This window comes from Sander vitreus, chromosome 2 (genome assembly GCF_031162955.1).
Source record: "Sander vitreus isolate 19-12246 chromosome 2, sanVit1, whole genome shotgun sequence".
NCBI lineage: Eukaryota > Metazoa > Chordata > Actinopteri > Perciformes > Percidae > Sander > Sander vitreus.
In genome coordinates, this window is record NC_135856.1 from 25,038,256 (window position 1) to 25,060,387 (window position 22,132).

Sequence of the window (22,132 nt, forward strand, 5' to 3'; positions counted from 1 at the left end):
ATGGACAGGGGCTTCCGTGATTTATCTTGGCTCCAAATGGCAGCGTGATGCAGATGGTGAGGTTAGGGGAGTGTACCTAGTAGATACCCTTCAGGAGGCCAGAGAGCAGTATTGTTGCACTCACAGAGCATTTTATGCTGCACGGGCTCTAACACTATGAACAGCAACAGACTTTTACAGACGGGAAAAAGTCTTGCATGGTCCACGTGAGTTCTTGAACCTTGACCCCCAAAAGGCTCTCCAGCTGTCCCTTCCAACAGAAGGGTCTATTTTGGAAACACACTTGCTTGAAATCTCTTACTAGATTATGACCATATTGTGTTATTGACCATGACCTGACCCACTTACACCACAATAAGCTGGGTTGATGTGAATACAAAGCACGTTGTCACTATTCTAATCAACAGGGTAAACGTTGTTTAGATCACTGTTCTATGTTACTGGTGTGTCTTAATTAACTTTGTCATACCTGTAACAACATAAAGAGGTAAGGCTTCAAGGTTGAGTCGATCAATTTATTTATCCCAAAATATATGAACAAATAAAGATTATTTCTGATATATATTGATTTTATTAAAGAGGCCAACACAGCTGTAGACTTGATACTTGGACTAAAGTCAGACTGTAGTAACAAAACTGAGACTTTACTTGGACTGCTCTGGTATTTGACTTACTTAATTTTTGAATGGCAAAACATTTAAGTCTCCATTGGCTGATGAAGATCATACGATATGAAAAACTCCATAGCAGCAACTACATGGACCTTGGTGAGATTGTTTAGTAAACTGCTGCTTCCAATTTAAAAATATATATATAACTTTGAAACTAAAACAATGCGAACATGGACGAGATGGGAATTTGAACATCTATATTGTAAATGTATGACATGACAACTGAGCAAACTCCTGATGGAGAGTATGTGAAAAGCATCTGAAGAACTACTAAATTGACCGTGAGGTGAGATAAGTTTGTTGAATTCAAGCTTTGGGTTTTGACCTGGTAAAATCTCTGAGAAATAACATAGAAACAGCAATGCCAGGCAGGCCTGGCACAGCTTGAATATTTAATTAATCGGCCTATTCATTGAGAGGACAACTTTGTAAAAAAAACACACTTAACAGGTTCGAAAGCAAAATGCTCAAATGCCAAGTGATTTGAACAGTCAGTATTTAGACATCTGAAAGATTTAAAACTTGACTTGGACTTTTCGCCAAAACAGGACAAACAGCTCTTCTATCTACTATTAGCAAGGGACTTGTTTGGGGAATATTTAATCCTAATGTCCTAAAGTTCAATTTAAAAAAAAACGTTCTTAATCTGAAAGACAAATCTACACACAAAATAATCATATTATTATAAAAGCATCTGGTAAAGCTGCAGTGGATAGAATGCAAAAAAACGCCAGAATTTGAAGTAGAGTGAGACCTGTTCCTGCAGCTCTTTGTAGCACGTGCAGAACAGCCAATAGAAACACTCGCTTTGAAATGAACAGCGTTTGGTCAAAGTCTCCTGTGGCGGCTAGATTTTTAAATCCTGAATACAGAGCCAAGAGGAGGTGCAGAAGTCTATTTTTTCTTAGACCACTTGAATTATGCTGAAAGATTATCATGGATTTTTTACCCAATGACGCCAAAAACAAATTGCCTACCACAGCTTTAATAATGCTGCTTTCATTTTCTTCTTTGATACATAGATTTATTTCTGGTTTTATTCCAGGTTATTCCCAAACAAATCATCTACCATTTGGGCGAAACAAATCTACAGTTACTTGGTTGCATAAAATACTGTATAAGGTTGTGGAAGCTTATTGAATGGCTGTCTTGGGACCTTATCTCACAAAATAGTATATTTAAGAATGAGGTCATTAGAGCTTGTGAGCAATAATTAATGAATATGAAGTAAACAGCCTGTGTCAAAGAGACATTTTGAATTGCCTTTTTGCTTCTGAAAGACGATTGCTTGTTCTCTTTGTCAGCCAAGTCTCACTACTGTGCACATGAGATTTGCATAAAATACAAACTAACCCTGCACTCAGGCAATTAGCCTCCATTACGCTGGCGTTCCAATTGCCAATTTGTCTGCCATGCAAGGTAATCCGGAGTGTTGCTGGCAAGCACCCAAAATGGCAATAATGGTATTGCAAGAGTCTTTTGTTGTTGTTTCCTCTCAGACCGACAACCAAAGACGGCTGGTGTGTCACTGGATGAAATGTTGAGGAAGTGGAAATGTTTGCACGGCAGTCAGGAGTCAAGACATGACCCTTTGCCCTCAAATGCGTCAGTCCAAAAGGCTTTTGGGCTGCAACTATTTAGAATGTGGGTTTTCTTAATAATACTGCGTTATTCAGGGTTGGGCTTATGTCTTGTTCTGACTCTGTTTTTATGAGAACCAAACATAAAAGCTGCTATAAGCAATGTTCTTATATTAACAATGTGTGTGAAACTTAACGCTCATAGTGACGAACCCACAGATAATTTCCACACAATGGTGCAGTTCCCCTTAGCTCTTCAGAGAGTTTCAGCATCTTATAGGTCATTATTGTGGTTTTAAGACCTGCAACTTTACTGTTTTAAGTTCACTCTCACCACTCTCAAGAGCTATAGCAGGCAGCTGTTTTCGGCAAAATAGCTCTGAAAACCCATCGTGCGCAGCACCAAACAGCAGACAGAATAAGTTAACGACTAGCTGGTGAACATAGTGGAGGATTTAGCAGCTAATAAGGCAGATATCAGGAGTTGTTTAAGAGCAAAACATAACTAGAGGAGAGTAAATATTGGACTTATACATCAGGTGGCCAGAAACATGACAATTGTACTGTAAGTTGTGCTCAGTTTTCATGTGCAATGAGGAATTATTAACAACATTTTGGGTGTGCTTAATGTCGGGTTTAAGTGGTTAAAATCAGCTTACAACCTATCTGACCTTACAACCTTTCTTTCCCTGTCAGTTTTTGTGGTAGCTAGTGATATCACAGTGTGCCCTGATGTTATAACTGATAGAATGGTCAAAACAAAAAATAAATAAGACATAAATTGTTATAAACTGGAATTAGCCTTTAATGGTGCTTCTCTCACAGCTTATAATGTAAGCCTATTGATGGTTGACTGTGTGTGTGCCTTTGTATGTGTGTTTATTTCACTTTGTGTGTGTCCACAGTTATGGAGAGAACCTCAGTGGTTTGAGTCACTGCACTCAGAGTGCCTGTGCTATTGCTCAAGGGTAAAGCCAGACAGAAGAGTTATGACTTCAACTCATCTCTGGCCATCAGGAAGGTCATAAGAAGGCTACAGTCACACATACACATTTACCTAACACTCGGAACACACACTAAGCAACCTAATCTATCATAAACGCACACATGCACGAACGCACACACTTGGACACTGGAATAGTGCCAGTATTGCAGTCAGGGCACTGTCATAAACACAATTACAGCCTTTTAGTCTTGGGTTTGCATGGGCTAGGGCTCTCTCCGCACTCTGTGTGTGAGAGAGAGAGACACAGAGAGACAAAGAGAGAGAGAGAGAGAGAGACTGTATGTGAACATTTGCGTCACAACATATTATGAGGCAGATGAGGGAGAGCACCTTTCACATTAAGATATGATTTCCTGTACAGTGCGGCTCAGGAACAAGAGGCCATTAAATTCAATGTGACACTCCCCAGGTTGGCCACTGATGCTTTTTACGTGGGTGTGTCACTTGGAGAGTTTTTAACGACCATCATGGAAAGTGGAGAGCTCTCTGTCTCTCTCTCTGTCTCTCTCTCTCTCTCTCTCTCTCTCTCTCTCTCTCTCTCTCACACACACACACTCACACACACACACACACACACACACACACACACACACACACACACACACACACACACACCTCTGGCAGAAGGTGCCAGTAGGATTGGAGGAGCAGCTTTTATAGGGAAGAGACATATAATGGTAAAACCTGGGAGAGACTTTTATGAAGCGCCAAAAGTGAAGGCTTTTAACAGTGCATACAAATTGCATATTTTTTATTTGTTTATTGTGACCATTGATGTAATGTGAAAAGCTTGTATAACCTTCAGTTACATGTGTAAGGTGATGTTTTGTGTATTTGCATGTTATTGTTATATGTTATCTGGGCCGTCACCAGTCCCTTGGCTGCTGTACTGTTTTGCTCCAAGAGGTGTTTTCTACATTTTGGAGACATATCTAAGTCCCTTGTGCCCTCTTGTGGCAGATCTTGGTGGTGATCTTTCTCGCAGCCAGACACTCAGGCCTCTTGTTCCTTATTTTAATTGACCTGGATTTGTTCCTTTGCTTTGCTGTAATGAAAAAGCTAGAGGTGCCTCGAGACTGAAAATCCTGTCAGCTTCGCCCTGCAGCAATTCCCACACCCCAAAACTGGGTCCCCTTTACAAGATCTACTGTTTGAAGCTGAGCAGAAATAAAAAATTTAGAAGACCTGGGTGCTTCAATGACTTGCGATGAATAATTAAGAAATATGCATTTCCAGATAATGGAGAAGGGACGTTTTATTACAATTGGATGTAAATTCATTGAAGAAACACTTTGGCATATATTTGTGTGGGGCTTGTACATGATTTTGTCTTGTATCCTTATTTCTCTATGTAAAGAGATGGTAAAATATTCATCCGGCATTTCACACTGAGTTTCCCTTTATGTTAAACATAGAGAATGAGCTGGATCACTTTAAAAAAAAACAGAAACCTGTACAAATGGGACATGTGCTCATTCGGGTCCTGCGCTAAGAGAATATGAACAGTGATTCTACCACCCGTCTGATAAATACTAAGGCTGTCTGTGTCGACTTCTCGACGTGCTGCTGAGAGACTCATATTATCAATACAAGGCAATCAATAATCTACACATCATGAACAAGGTCATTCGATCAAAACATGTTGGGTTAAACATGATCAAATCAGTTTCAGAAAGAGATGGAAAATCAAACGTCGTAATTAATTAATTAGATTATACACTGATTTTATACATACAGAGACCTTCTGTGAATAAATAAAAAAACTGCATTTATGTGTGATTAGACACAATCACCCCTGCAGTAAAAAGTTAGTTCCTCTCAAGTTACCTTGTAAATACAGATTAAAAAACAAATTAAAAACAATTGAGTCTGTCACATCTGTCACCACCTCCATCTGACAGCGTCATATCACATAAAAAGCATTTTTGAGGATGAATTTTCCCTCGCTGCTCCTTTGGCTTTTTTTTTTTCTTTTCTTTTTTTCTGTTGTCATTACAGAGACGAGTTTACAACTCCCTGTGCAGTTATAACCACAGACCATGGGCCTGTTTGATTTTACATATGATGACTCATCAGAGGTTTAACTCTTCACATTAAAGCCTGGTGACAAATGTATGGCCTCCATACTGGAAGAAGAGTGAATACGTTGCTACAACAGAAAACCTCTCTGTCTTAATCACTCATCTCCTGTGATGGCAGAGCTGGGTTGAATCATCTGTGCCTGCGAGGCTGGGTCTGAGGTGTGCGTATGTGTGTTTGTGGTATTTTGTGTGTGTGTGTGTGTGTGTGTGTGTGTGTGTGTGTGTGTGTGTGTGTGTGTGTGTGTGTGTGTATGTGTTTCGTCCTAATTAAGCATCAGCAGCTTCTTGGACCAGGGGGAGGCAAGACTTCACAGCCATTAAATCAGGACAATGCTTTTTGTGTCACTGATGCTGGCATAAGATCCCTTGTTTCCCCTCCTTCTCCTTGCATCTCTTCTCTCTCCTTACCCTCCCAACTCCTCGACCTCCGTCAGTCTCACAGCTGCCATGCAGCCTAGGGCTCCAAAAATAAATGATGGCTTCCCAAGTGCATGGTCAAAGCCAGGCAAGTTGGCAGGGCTGGGGCTCCTTCGAGGGCTGTAGCAGTGACTTCTCTTTGGCATGCCCTCTACTGGTGGATTGTGTTAACTACAACTACACTTCAGGAGGCACATGCATGCACAGGGGCTGAACAAAAAAAGAGCTAATACTGTTGAATATAATGCAACACCCCAAACTACTGATTCATTGTTGAATCAACACTTCTAACATGATTACATACTTCATATTCATGTTGAAAGGCCATTTTAGTAACCTTATTTAATTTGAGTAATTTTGTGTGTATGCAGGTTGGTTATATTATATGTAAAACATATGTAACATGCATGTTTATATGAATGAATTGATTCATTTCTACTGGTTTACTTCTCTTACATATTTCTTTATTTCACTATGCTATGTGTCATTTTTTTCTTTTTTCCTTGTGAAGCACTTTGTAATCTCTGTTTTTATTCTGTATAAATAATCCTAAAAACATCTATACTAAAACGTATTGGATTCCATTGTACAGTTGTTCATGTTATGGCCACTCAGCTTTTCAACTTTGCAAATGGATACTCAACCCTTCTTTAACATGTTGTTTTGGAGATAGATAATGAATCGCTTGTTCATCTCTTGTCTACACGTTGTATGCCCGATGTCTTTATCTGACCCTGGTGTTTGCCGCCCGTACGCTTTCAATTTGTATATAGATGAAAGCAAACTGAATGCTCCCGTCTCCTCTCTTCATCCAGAGTCTCACTGGGCGACGGGGAAGTGGAAGTAAGGGCACTGACAAGTCAAAGTGGGTCAGTGTAGAGTGTTCATAATACAGGCATGACCTCAGGCTTAGTCACTCACAGGAAAAAGTAAGGTCAGCAAAGAACCAGTCTGTGTGTGAGAGATAGAGCAAGAGAGAGAATATTTAACTTTTCCAACCAGACACATCCATAACATACGTAACTTAAGACTAGAGCAGCATTACCATTATCATTGATTTGTCAATTGACAGAAAATGAATCAGCAACGATTTTAATATCCAAGTAATTATTTATTATTTTTCATTTTTTCAAGCAGGAAAACAAATGTTTGCATCTTCTCAAATGTGTGGGTTTCCCGCTTCTCTCTGTTTTAAATGATTGTGAATTGAATATCTTTTGGGTTTGGGTCTGTTTATCGAACAAAACGAGACATTTAAAGATGTTACCTTGAGCTCGTGATTAGCATTTTCACTATGTTCTGACATTTAACAGACCAAACAATTCCTTGTTAAATGGAGAAATTAATCATCAGATTAATAGACAATAAAAGCCCCACTTCATACAATCCCTGTTGCATTTCCACACTTAACTAGCATTGTTTTTGTTTTTTTTAAATTAGTAAAAAACAGTGAAATGATTGAGGACTAAAACAGGGTTGACACAATTACAGGCAATCTCAGCAAAATAGCTCAGCAAAATAGCTCAGCATTAAGGTTTAAAGTCTTTAAGGTTCTTATTGTGTGTTGTCTGGCATTGTATTATATTGTATAGGTGTTTGTATGGGCAGCGTAGCCTACCATTGGATGCACAGACAATAGAATACTAATAGGAGTTAATTTATGGAACAGCTGCAGTGAAGAGATGAAATCACGTACAACAATGAGCATTTTTAAGAGACTATTTAAAATGAATATATTGAATGGATACGAAAAGGACTCAAGGTGTTAGTATTGTATACTGACTGTATGGTTTCTGGGCTTATATACTAAGTATAGTTTGGATGGGTTATTATTTGGTTTGATATAGCTAGATTGAAACGAAGAAGATAGATGGAAAAGGAAAAAAAAAAGCGTAAATGTGTGTGTGCATGCATGTATGCATCTGTGTCTATGTGCATGCATGTGTTTATGTTAAGTGTAGGTAGGTAGATATATGGTGTATGTGTATGTAAACATGTATAAATAAGTGAAACATCAAATTGTTTTGTATTTAACTGAAGGATAAAAATAGAAAAAGAGGGTATGACCAGAAAAGTTTTTTTTTTTTTTTTAACTTCTTCCTACTCCTTTTTGAACATGGGAATTTCTTATTTGAATCACTTACAATAATTTTGGAAGATTGTGCTGAGATGGTCATGTCCTTATTTATCTGTTATTTAAATGTTATTATATATATGTATGCATGTATGTATATATATATATTTATATGTTCAAAATAAACTACAAACTAAAACTAATAGAATAGGCTATACAAAAGAGAACACACACACACACACACACACACACAAAAGTGTCTTGTCTGCCCTCCATCAAAACTCAGCACAGTGTAGCAGCTCAGTTCTGGATAGTGGATGAAGCGGCTTAGATGCTAGTCCTTTGGTCTGGTATTAATTTTATATACTCTGAAGAGGCCATATATATCTTTTATCCATTTAATTAGTTCTGCTGTCTCTAAGTTGATCAGATCTATTTTACCCGTATAGACTGGTCCAGTCAGTTACAGAATTCATCAAATGTATGCCTTGCTTCTCTGAGGACTATGCAGGCTTTAATACATATTCAGTGTTTGAGTTATTGTTGTCAAAGGCAGACAAACTGAACTGCAGTTGAAGAGAGAATTGAGAGCAATTTAACTCACATTTCTGTACAGCCCGTTATTGACTTTGGCATGAAACATTATCAATAATGGCTTAGTCTACTTAAATACAAATAAATGTTCATAGATACAGACCAGTGCTGAAGGCGTTTTAGCTTGAATACTTTCTGCAAAACAATTAAGGACATGTGTTGCTTGTGAAATGCAGACAAACATCTCAATAGATGATTTATTCATTTAAACAAAATGTATACAAGTTTAATAGATGCTATCCTTTGAGTGTTTTTGTGTGATGCCTCTATAAATGTGGTGCAGCAGTGGGTGGACGGGGTGTCCACTAGGGGTCAGGCTGACACAAAACATCAGTACCAGCTGCTTGTGCTCAAATAACTCCACACATGCTAAAATGTTTGAACAATGTGAACTATTGTAAGATCCTTATAGAAAAACATCCCCAGTAATTATTAGAAAACGTGTTTATTTCGATCAATACCCCCTTTATTTAAAAACCATTAAAAACTATTAACATATTTAGTAGCAATGTTTCATTAAGAGAAACTCCATAATGACCTAAAGACAACATACATGTTTGATTTCAATAGATGTTTATGTTCATAACAAATATATTTTAAGTAGACTCTATGATTGGTGGCCAGAGCCTCATTTAAAAGCAGGATGTTATACAAATAATTTTTTGATCTTCACCTATTAACAGACCAGATCTGTGCATTCACCTCAAGTACTGTGCCCTTAGCCATACTATCAGGAATTACCTTACGCTATATCTTATATTATGTTGCTCAATGCTATATACTATATCCTCTCTCTCATGGCTATAATTACATATACAAACCAAGGTAGCAAAAAAAATATTGGTTCAAATATATTCCAAAATGACAGTCTTACTGACAAAAGTTTAGAATCAGCATTTGTTTGAAAGGTGAAATTTACAGGTGCATGTCAAATAAGCATGAAATTAAAGCACACTAATCATAACAATAACAATAGAACACCAGATTTCAATTATCTCAAGCTTGATTCCGTACATTAAACTCACAATGTTAACTATATTTGGTCCTGACAGCAATGCCATTCAAGAAGACATTTTTTAATATATGTCATGAAAAAAAAAAAGTACCTCTTCTGTTCAATCAAATCTACAATATGAATACAGAATCAAAAATGACCTGTTACTGGAGGGAGTTTTCTAATCTTTAGGTAAAGAGAGGTGAAAAACTCACTATCCCATCATGTCTGAGTTAAATGTGACTTGAGACGGTATTTAAAACGCTCTCATCCACAAAACTGAAAAAAAAAAAGAAGCTTTTAATGGGACTGGACAAAAAACCTATTAAATGTACAGGAGAAAGTTTAGTTGAACAGTACAGTAGCGCAGTTCAGATTTCTCAGGGAGGATCAGTGCTGCTGTAATGAGATTAGTATTTATAATTCTATCCTGGACATTATTTTCAGTTAATTAGGTTTTTTGTGTTTGGAATGTTAATAGGAAAGTGATGGATATTTATACTTATTTCTTATATCTGTCTTTATTTATACTATTTTTTAATGAAGGCAAACGCTGCCAGAATTCAGTCCATCATTCTATCATTGATGCATCCTTTACATTTTTTTTTATAATGTGAACTAATCAAACATAATCAAAATACAGAACAGGTACAAAATATTAGGTGTATAAAGAAAAAGAGCAAACAAAACAAAAGGCTTATTAGAAGTAGAAGCCTACTAGGTGAGTACTGTAGTCTGGCTCAACGGCTGTACGTTGCTGGGATAAAGCCTGACATATGGCGGGTCTCTCACGCGCTGGATGTCCCTCCCCTCTCGCTATCTCCGCTATCGGGACTTAGCGCCATCCAGGACGGCTGTGATTGGTTTGAAAAATACAAACAAGCCAGAATATTTTGCCCCCTATCGCAGAATAGATAGGCGGTGTGTAGCTAGACCATACTCCAGCGCTGAAACAGAGCTGTGGAGACATGTCTAGCAATGCAAGACTACTTGGTGAGTGACAGCAACAGGTTTTTTTTTTATGAGGACGAGAAACTTCCAGTCAAAAAAACTGTATGAATCTCTATTGCGTACCACGTTATACTCTTATATGTTAGCAAACAAGAATATGTGTTTCCTGTCTGTGTTGAAATATGTGTTGAATATCGCAGGGTGATAATACACAACAACACAACACAGTTGTGGAGTCTTTAACAAGCTTTAACATTGTCATCATGCAACAGTTAACACAGCACATCGGTGCAGCTCCAGGTAGTGACACCCTTGGTGCACTACAGAGCACCTTTGCAGTCCACAAACACACAAACACACAGACACACACAGACACACACAGACACACACACACACACACACACACACACACACACACACACACACACACACACACACACACACATAAAAGTGTGTCTGTGCAGACTCCCGCTCGCATTCTCACTTATGGCCCCATACACACAACACAGCTAATAGGTGGCAGTGTTCTTGCTTAATGGAAGTGCAGAGAGAGTTCTGCTGTTGAGGTAGATAGGGCCCTCTGGGCAAAAACACATTAACCTATTTGGAGGGCGTGAATTGTAGATGGTGTTATTAGCAGAGTCTGAGCACCTTCAGCTGAGCTGCTCTAAGGCTCAGTGTGAGTTTGTATGTCAGAGAGAGAAAGGAGGTTTAGAGGAAGAGAGAAAATTCTTGTTTCAGTCGACAGTCCCAGACCGGAGTGAAGGTCTTTGCACAATCCATCTCCACGGTGTGAATCAGCAGGTTGGAGGAAAAGCTGGACTTCCTTCACTGAGGGTTTTATTAGTCATTTGGCTGCTGCACAACAAGTCAGTGCAGTGCACTGAAAATCAGGTGAGAAACAAAACTGGCCAAAAGAACCAGTCATTTGAGTTTTAAAGAAAAATGGACCAAGTTCAGAGTCAGCTGGTTGACAGGTTATGTTGTCTTGCCCTTTAAAAAAAAAGCACTTCACTGTCACAGCTACATACTCAATTTTGCCCTAAATGCTTTGAAAAAAGAGGGCAATTACGCTTATGCTATCCACCAATTCTATCCAATTAGCCAATTAAGGCTAATTACAGTTTTAGAATTTGACACAAGGGTTTTCATAATTAACCATTTATCAAATCTCCACCCTTTTTTCTCTCCAGAAGACGCCCAGGCAGCAGAGCAGAAGAGGCTGCTTCCTGCTCCGCCACAAGTCCACCTTTCCCCAGGGGAGTGGAGCCGTGACTGGGCTGCTGCTTGCATCATATTCCCCTGACTACCTCGTTGAGGTTGTAAATACATTTTTGTTTGACCTCTTTTAACAGGAAATGTTAATTAAATATTAGTAAATAATTATTTGATGCACACTAGCAGCCTGGTTATTGAATATACAGTATGAATCTGACCATACATCGCCACCTGCACAGTGTGAATTCATTAAGGTGACCGCAGGGTGAGCAGGGCCTCTAACCTGAACTGTTTCTCTCTGCCACACACACCACTCTAACCCCCATTGTACTACTGCATTATCTACTTTTAGTTAGATTCTCCAGTTTCACAGTGTAAGTGAATTTCGTCAAGTTGTGCATTATTAAAGGGCAGAAATTATTTATCTAATATTCATTATTTATATTTATACAAGGAGCTTGTCCGCAGGGAGCAGGTCTCATTTTCAGCCTCATATTTTGTAAACAGGCAGTCACAGAAGCGACAGTTCCTCTGATTTAAAGAGACAGGCCTGCTTATGGAGAATGATGCCTACCTTGAATTCAAATGGAAAAGTGATCAATTTTTAATATTTTTTTTTTCATGCAGCATTTGCATTGACTCATTCTCAGATTGTGCAGCTTCTCCCCCTTTCAAATGGACAATGAGTGCAGACAGGTGAGTTTGAAGTGGAAAAAGGAAAGAGGAAAGCCATCTGTGCTGCAGCCGCCTGAAAACTGGACAACATCAACTCAGGCAGAAAAAAAGGATTTATTCAGCCTTTGCTTTAGAAAATAAATGGAGATATTTACCAGGAAGAGAGCACCTTTTGCCCCGTGCTGACCCTTTTGCAACTTTATAAGCAATTCAATGAATTAAATGTGATGACAAACAGAATTCATTATTCAGAGTCATGGTTTCATTACTTTTGTTTAAAACATGTTTGAGGAAAGCCACAGGCCACTTTCACAAAGTGTCCACAAATATTCAAAAACCAACAGTCTCGGCCACAAACTCAAATTGTGGTAAAGTTCTCTACTGAGAACTTGCTGGAGGCCTGTGCATTAAAAAATCTGAGTTCAGTTGGTCGGGATTGTAACATTCAGTATCCATCTTTCCATGTTAACAGCACAGAGCAGACATGGCAAGGCTAGACAACCAAGTGCGTGTTTGTTAGCCCGAGTGTGTGTACCCGCACCTCCACACCCGCTGCCTCTGAGTAGCTTTAAGTATGAACAAAATCGCTTTTCAAAGGGAATAATGTAAAACAACATCATGTTAACTTTAGGATATATTTATATATTTCTTTGGGCCGGCATTAATTTTAAAGCAGCATTTTAAAGTTGAGGAAAAGGGATTGCTGCGCTCAAACCGAGACGAAACAAGAGACATGGGGAGCAGTTATGCAAATGAATGAAATAAATGTCAAAATGGCAGTGAAGAATTGATGAGGACAGAGAGCGCTTGTCCTGGTTGCGAGGGAAGTGGATGACTGAGAGGACAAGTGACGCTCATTTTCAAAGGAAAGTTTCACGCCGCTATCATGGCAGCCATTGTGACTTTTTATAAATTTTAATGCCTCACTCTCCCTCTTCCTTTTTTTGTATGAGTACCCATTGCTATCTCCTCTCCCTATCTTGCTGCGATGACATCCGAACAGACACATGTGCATGTGGTGCGCAAGGACCCAGAAAGCCTGTGCACATGGAAAAGAAAGATGGGGAAAAAGTCTACATAAAAGATTCATCACAAATGTCTCTAATCCACTACTGCATTGTCAAGGAGATGTTATAAAGCACACATTGTAAATGGATTCTTCCCTCACTGACTAAAGTCATTTCTGCAGAGGGATGGGGGAGTGGAGCTGGGGCGACAGGAGGCATCCTTGTGTGGCACCAGACAAGTACATAGTGTGAGCAGATGAGCAGCACTCTCTGGGACTGCATTACTACCTGTCCCCAGTGCTGCACTGCCTGTGAGTCTGACTCTAATGTACAAGCCGGCCACATTCCCCTTGTCAAGGCCTTGACGTGCACGTCAAAAATTACCCAACCTAAAGTGACAGCCCCCTTTCTTCCCATCTCTCCCCTCTCTGCAGCCCGGCCGCTCTCCAACCTGCTAGAAGAGTGCTTTGAAAGCAAAGACTGCCAATGCCACTCTACAGCGGCAGGCACTTTATTTATTCCTCACTGCAGGCAACCTGAGGTAAAACAATATGGATGGCACTGTGGAAGCTCATAATGTTAGCTTTGGCTGTGGGCAATTGGCCATAAATATCACACGTCCTCGTGGAGAATATGATTGGAGCCACTTGAAGTATAACCATTTTGAGCAAAGGTTTGAAAAAAATGGGGGAGCGGGGTGTCACTACCTTTCTTTCATCTCTTATCAAATCACCCTTCAGCTCCTCCATCCTCCCAGCGCAAAGTGACATAAGTCTCTCATGCTTTTAGTGGCACTTTGAAAAATAAGACCTCAGTGAAGCAAAAATAATCACTCTTTTCAACACTTCACTTCATCTGGCGATGCTCTTCACTCCTCCATTTCAGAGCCCCTTCAATCACATATGATGATATTAAGTATTACTTATTTATTTTCTGTTGAAGAGGTGCAGTGGTTGAAAAAAGGAGGAAGTGGCAGGGAGCCGAAAAGGAAGCCTGGTCCCGCCACAAACGCACGCACGCACACACACACACACACACGCACACACACACACACACACACACACGCAATCCAACACATTTTGTACGGCTTTGATCTCTTCGACTGTTTGACTTTTACAACGTGACATTTTAAGATCTGATTTTCTTTTTAACCTCATTGTGGTAATTTGTGTGTGTGTGTGTGTGTGTGTGTGTGTGTGTGTGTGTGTGTGTGTGTGTGTGTGTGTGTGTCAGGAAGAGAGAAAGAGAGTGAGTGAGAGAGAGAAGAGAGAGTGTGTGAGAGAGAGAGAGAGAAAGAGAGAGAGAGGGTTGAGAGAAGGAAAGAAATGTTTTGATGCCTCATGTCTTTTATTACATGTTTCTCTTGAGGACAGATTATTTTTTGATTCGAACATGGTTAAAAAGCGACTGCTGAGAAGTGTATTGACATGTGTTTTCACACACACACACACACACACACACACACACACACACACACACACACACACACACACACACACACACACACACACACACACACACACATAGTACATCCGGTTGAAAATCCCCTTCCCTGAAGACATGATCATTAAGATTAGAGGCCAGACTGGATCAAGGACAGGGCTATGGACACCTCAGCCATTTTTCCGTTTCACTGCAACAACTACTTAAAAAAAGTTGCTCTAAAGATCAACACGAGTATCAGTGTTTCTACAATAAAATACACAGGTGTACAGATGACAACAATTGAAATGACCATTACTATGTACGTATTTCACTGGACAGGACATTATTGCTCTCTTTAAATCCACCAGACTCCTTTGACAAAAACAGTAATTTCACCTCACAGAACACAGGAGCTGCTGGTCTACCGTTACCACTGCCTAATGTGACGTCCACAGCGATATAACAGCTTCTGTTCCTCGTCGAAAAGGGCTGTCTGACGGCAAGGTAGGGCGGGGAAAATATTCTATATATAGCGTAAACTTAAACTGATGGGCCTTTTCTTAGGTTGCTAAAATAGGTTTTGCTAGTACCCCTGTCCACAGCAGTACATATCACTCTATTCAAAGCCAATGCAAATGACAGAGAGAAAGTAGAGACAGTGTTACGGTAAATTGGTACACCTCCAACATGACATGGAGAGTTCACAGCAGGCCAGCTGAACATGCAAAAATGTAAAATTTGTTTTTTTAGTTGTAAATTACAGACATACAATTCCCCAAATATGATGTGGGTCTAAAGGATCTCTGTCAGTTTTTAAGCTTTTAGCAGTTCTTTATGGAACAACTGTGTACAAACTCAACAGCTAACTAAATTACAAACAGCTGTCCCAGAACTAATTAGGTATAAGTATCAAGCTTCCAAGGAAAATGAGAAAATGATGGTACCCTGAAGTGTTACCTTGAAATGCATCAGATGTGCTTTGCAATATGGCACTCAGAAAAAAGGGACAGAACGGCAGCTAATATTATACTCCTCTATGTATATGTTTAAACTTAGTAAAGGAACGAGTGCAAGGCATCTTGAGTTCATCATTTATATCCAGAACTAAACTGTTATTTCAATACAATCCATCTTTCACACAAGTTTATTTTTTTGGGAACTTTCAAAAAGTGCATGTACCATATTCATAAGCAGTAGTAGTTTGACTTTAAAGTAGAAGCAAAGCAAAGAATGAGTATCAGCCCTTTCTTTCTTCCTGTTCTCTTGTATCCACATCAGCGCACAGACAACACTCACATCTGAGCTGGGTCACCTAGGACCTCTGCCTCATCACTTTAACTAAGTTACACAATCCTCTGCTACGCTGTCTTTTCATCCCCACTTTCGCTCCTTTCATCTCACCCTCCTGCACTCACATCTGTGTGCATCTGCGTCCCCAACTGCTGCGCAATTAAAGAGAGATGAGCAATGCTGTTAGTTTATAAAAAAAGGAGTGAAAAAACATAATGTAGTTTGTGTGTCACCACCAATTTACTGCATGCTAAAATTTTAAAAGAGCAGATGAATAATTTGAGAGGAGTGCAAAGGGGAAGTAGGGTGGCAGTGGTAAAAGAAATAGATGGAACGTAGGAAAGAAGACAACAGGACAAGGGGGAGAATGCAGAGAAAATAACATTGTTATTCATCCAACTCTTTGTCACAAGTTGAGAGTGAAAGATGCGAAACTTCAAGCACACAGTCTCCCGTGGGTGAGATACCGCAGTTCAAACAAAGTAAACAACTGTTTTACTCTGATGCACACTTTAGTCTTGCTGGAGGCTAAGTTGCCTTCCTGCTGCAGCTGGTATCGTGGCACACTTTGCCGGCAGGGGAGAGCATGAAAATTGTTGCAAAGATCTCAGAGTATTCTCACCAAGTGTGGCACGCAGGAGACTCTGCCTTGTTGTTATTTACATAAAACGAGCAGGTTGGCTTTCATGTACGGGGAGCTGCTCGGGTAGAAAAGGATCATGAACGCAGTGTGACAAAGTGGAGACACTCTGTGCTCTTAGAGGGAACTTTTACTGTCAGAGACGACGATGTGAACAGAGGCGTTTGGCAAAAGTTTCCCCCAAATGTACCCAAAACTTTAAGGCAGTTACATAAGTGACCACGGGAGATGGAGCAATTTTTTAATGCTAGTGTGGAGAAGGTGGAATGTTCGTCCTTTGAATAACGCCAGACATAAATATGGTGAGTTCAATATCCTCGTGAAACAAATGAGGATTATAAAATGAAGAGAAGCACTTTGAATACTTCAGAATGTCTGCACAACGATTCAATGACCTACTTCGTCGGATCAAGCCTTTCATTCACCATAAAAGAACTCATCTTAAACCAGTTAAGTTTACAAGAGAGAACTCGTCCATGCTTCCTGTTACGCTTTGTCGTGTGGCACTGAAAAAAATAGAGTGGTGCTGGTCGCGCACTTTAAATCCTGGCACGCCAGCAAGATCTACGTCATTTTGACGTCACATTGTCGTGCATGTTCATACACGCCAGACACATTTCAGTTGTCAAAAAAGTACTGACGTTTGATACTCTAATGGCCAATATCAAATATATCTTTCAAAGGCTTTCATGATAAATACAGCCAAGATCTCAACAGGGCTACAGTGTATGGCTTTGTGAAAAAACACACAAATGTAAAAAAAGATAACAAGCCCTGGGTGAGCTAAAGTTGTTTAGTGAAACAATGAGGCTTTAAAGCGCCCATATTATGCTATTTTAATGTTGTACCAGAATAGGTTTACATGGTTTAATTTTCAAAAAACACCATATATTTTTGTTGTACTGTACAGCTCTCTCTCACTGCTGCAGATCCTCTTTTCACCTGGTCTCTGTTTTAGCTACAGAGTGAGACCTCTTTTCTTCTTCTGTACTATCTTTGATTGCACTCGCACATGTGCAGTAGCTCAGATGTAGATCATGTCAGCTAGCTAGCTCTATAGACAGTAAAAGAAAGGCTGTTTCTCCAACTTCGGTCAGTTACAAGGCAGGATTAGCTGGGAGACTTCTAAATGAGAGCGCACATGTAAGTAGTTCTTTTGTAGATTATGGTGAACTTGTGTGCATGCTAACGCTACGAGCTAACGGTTGCGGTTAGCCAGCTCGTTTCGGCTTGTGATGTCACAAGCCGTGCCGATTTTAAACAGCTCACCCGGAGACTGAAGGCAGGACACATTCAGAAACCGTATCTCACTCTAAACAGCATGGATGGATTTTTTTACAAAGTTTGTATGTGTGTGGAAGCACCAGAGACACAAAAGAACACCCCAAATCCCAGAAAAAGTGTTTTTTTCATAATATGGGCACTTTAATGGTTTTACCTGGTCCAGGAGAAAATCCCCCACAAAAACACGAATCAAAGCTCCTGTTACAACAAGATTACACAGAAAACATGAGAGAGTTTGTGCAGCATGCAGGTTGTTTATCTGAATCACAAATCTAAAGTCTGGAGGCATAACCACCATGTATCCCTCTCTCAAATGTGAGATTTGAGCTTTACTTCGAAAAAAGAAAAGATGAAATCCCCTAAGCCTTTCTAGAATTTAACTTCTAACAACAGACACTGGTTGGATGTGTGATCCATGTAGAACGGCAAGATAAACAAGGATTACAGCTAGTTTATTTTAGAGATGTACAGTAGCTGCTTAGTGGATGACAGATTAAACAGATGGACTTGGTGACGGAACAGAAAAGGGCAAGAGAGAGAAACAGAGAAGCAGATATACAGAGAGAGAGATAATACAACTGTAGCATGTGAGTTGCTGCATGTTGCCTTTAAGCTAATTACAGCTGAAATACAACTGTCCTCACACCCTATACAGTGGCATGATTAAAGTTTAATGCAGTCTCAGTTCACATCTGAGCACAGAAGTTAATTTTTGACCTTTGGGAACATAATATGTAACAAAATAATGTAAGCTCAACTGTCTACTAACTAACTTTCATTGCTTTCAGCAGCATCTCGTCTTCATCAGTGACTTGAGTTGCCTCAGGTGTCATCACATCACCATCGTTCCTGTGAAAACTAGATGCAGTTGAATGCTTCAAAAGCTAGTAAGTGAACATTTAAGCTTTGTTACATATACATGCATGTATTCATAGCATGTTCATGATAATAGCAAGACATACATGTACACACACACACACACACACACACACACACACACACACACACACACACACACACACACACACACACACACACACACAGAGGCCATGCATCATCTGAACTTCTTCAGACATTTAAAAGCAACATGTGCACAATGCCTAATTAAAATAAAACTCCTCACAAATAGACAAATGTTACCACACACAACAACCGGCGCATTGCTTTCTGTTCAAATGTACATACTAAATAAGATATGGGGGAAAATGAACCCATTTCCCCGTTCGTTACTTTTAAATGCAAATTGGGTCCTTCATTAAAATGTGTGGCTAAACTTCATTAGCAGCAGATATTGATTTTCAGGCTGCGACGATCTGATAGGCCCTATAGGCAAGTGAAGGTACAAAGGTTTGTCTAAATGCTAACTGGTAGTATGTGGCTCGGGGGCTAGTTGGAGTTCTGGCTCTGAGAGCTATAGAACATCTGGAGAGGTAACATTTACATAAGCTTCTCTTTGTACATGGGAACCTTCATTAACATCACGCTGCTTTGAACTCGGGATGAGATGGTAATACAGACGAAACAGAAGTTAAGGAGAGAGGCGCTGTGTTGGATTGTTGCAGCGATGTGCTGTTTTCTCTGATCGTGTTTCCTGTTTTTGCGTATTATTTCAGGAAAAGTGCAGGAGCTTCTGGTTAATCCCACGAGAACAAGAACACACACAAGAACACTGATGAGGCCTGCCCAAAATCTAACTGTAATGTTTAACTTTGCTGACTGCAAGCTTTGGAGAGGACATAACTGTGCTCAATGATGATGAGAGAGGTTTGAAGCTGCTACATACGTTTTATGTAATGTCAAGTCAACTCCACATTTTTAATAACCATACTGAGAAGCATTTCAGAATTTATAATTATGAGCTCACGTTATGCGACTAAAAGTTAAGAGTTGAATGAATAACCTACAGAGCATTCACTAAACTCATTAAGTTTCTATAGAAACATTCTGAACCTATTCACTTACATTTCCCACCATGCATTGCAATGTAATGAAGATTTGCTTTACAGTAATACAGCCAGACACAATAAATCCATGTTCAGTCCAATATTCACTCGTCTTTTAGCACTGTTTTGGTCTCCACCAAACTGAGAGAAATATCTGACTGTTTAGCTGCTAAATGCTTCACTATGTTCACCATTTAGTTACTAACTGCTGTTAGGTGCAATGCAGATAGTGTACAGTGGGTTTATCAGAGCAGCTGCCCGCTGATGCTGGAAACATGGTTAGTGAGAGCGGTGAGAGTGAACCAAAACACTACAGTTGCCGGCTGTAAAACCAAAACAATGAGCTGAAAGATGCTAAAACGCTCTGTAAAGCTGAGAAGAACTGCAAAGTTGGATGATAATTCTCTGTGGATTTATGAGTGACATCTTTCACATTATACCTAGTTATTTAATCCATTGTTGATATAAACATATAGATTAAAAGCTTTAAGTTCTTCGTGCCCTTCTAACTTTACTGAGATCCATCAGCCTCCACACACACAAATCATATTTACCTGAGGTAATCTAAGTGTAAACTCACAATTCTAAAGCAGCCTGGTAACTTATATTTGGAAGTTGGATAATATTTATTTTACCACTGTAAAATACTGCAACTTGGCATGATAGGAGGTTCACATGATCACAAATTCACCTTTTCTGCTCTCACACAGCTGGATAGTCTTCTTGCTATCCTCCGTCGCTTACCCTCTCTTTAATTTTTCAACCACACCTCCTCTCTCTGATACCCGGGTCTCCACCATAGACTCTCTGTTAATTCAATCTCATTATTTTCGCAAACATGGTCATACTGTGTGGCTCCCCCTCAATCACTGGCCAGCCTAACCCCCTGATCTCTGGCAAATGGGGCCCCAGTCGTGTGCCACTCCTCTCACGTACGGAGCACACAAAAGGCCATGACCCAAATTGCAGGGGATTTAGGCCCTAATCTGTCTTTACTCTGCAGAAAAATGGAAGGCGAGAAAGGCGAGAAAGGGGGGAGGGTTTTATAGGATGGTAGGTATAGAAGCATTAGGAGAATACCCCCAGTTGGGAAAACATCTGCTCTTCATCATCTGGTCCAAACTGTGTGTGTATGTATGTGCTTGGAGGTTGTGGTCGGTGGGCAGAGACTAACATGGCCTGCTTTACATTTTTAAAAAGCAACACACGAGGCGTCTCCTACAATCACGCAGAGTGTAAATTATTGAAATTATCCCCAGTGTCAGAGGTCTAAGACAAGCACAACATGATACACAGAGACATTATGTGGTTCTACCTGCCAGGCCCCCTAACGCACTTGTAAACAACTGTAATTCTCAGCAAAGCAGGCACAAGTACAGTATGTCTTTGTGTAATTTATTTATCATTTATTTATCCGCCTCCCAACAGGCGATTGGAGGTGAGAGATGCTGTATGTTTACCCTTCTGCGAACATACACACATGTGCACTCACACAGACACACAGACACACACACACACACACACACACACACACACACACACACACACACACACACACACACACACACACACACACACACACGCACACTCTCAAAACAATTGAGTTATGACTGCTCTCCATTACAGATTGTGTCAAATCTTTCTTTAACCACAGCCCGTTTCTAATGAAGAGTAAATATAGGTGATAGTTAGGCTAATTCCATATTGCACAAGACAACTGCACAAACACACAAGAGGCTAAACAAACATTTTTTTAGTGATGTTGCCCCACTCCCAGATTTTAGAAACTCATTTGGGATTAACATGTTGTCATTACCAATATGACTGATGGCCAAGACTAGGACTATAGCATCCAAGTTGTGAAGAAATCTCTTTTAATCTCTTTAAAATCTTTTAATTTGTTTTTGTTATCAACAACTACCGAGATATTTTCCAGTCCACTTTCCCTCCATCTGCTCCTGTCAACAGGCTTAGTGTAGCTCTCAGATGTGAACAGGGAACAAATATAAAGCCAGGTGTCTTCTTTTAAAAAAAGACATTGAAAAGAAGTTGATAAAAAACCAGATAGTGTTCATATGAGTGTGTTTTCTCTGTAAAGACTGTACCTTGGATGCTATACCGTCCTGCCCGAGCAGGAGAGTCATGGTTAACCAGACCCGGGGAGCGGGATTATGAAGAACAACCATCTGATTTCTTCCTCCTCCTCTGACCCCCTGCCTTTCCCCAAAACCTCCCATCTCATCACCGCCCCTCGCTCACCCCAGCCTGCTCTCGCTCGTATG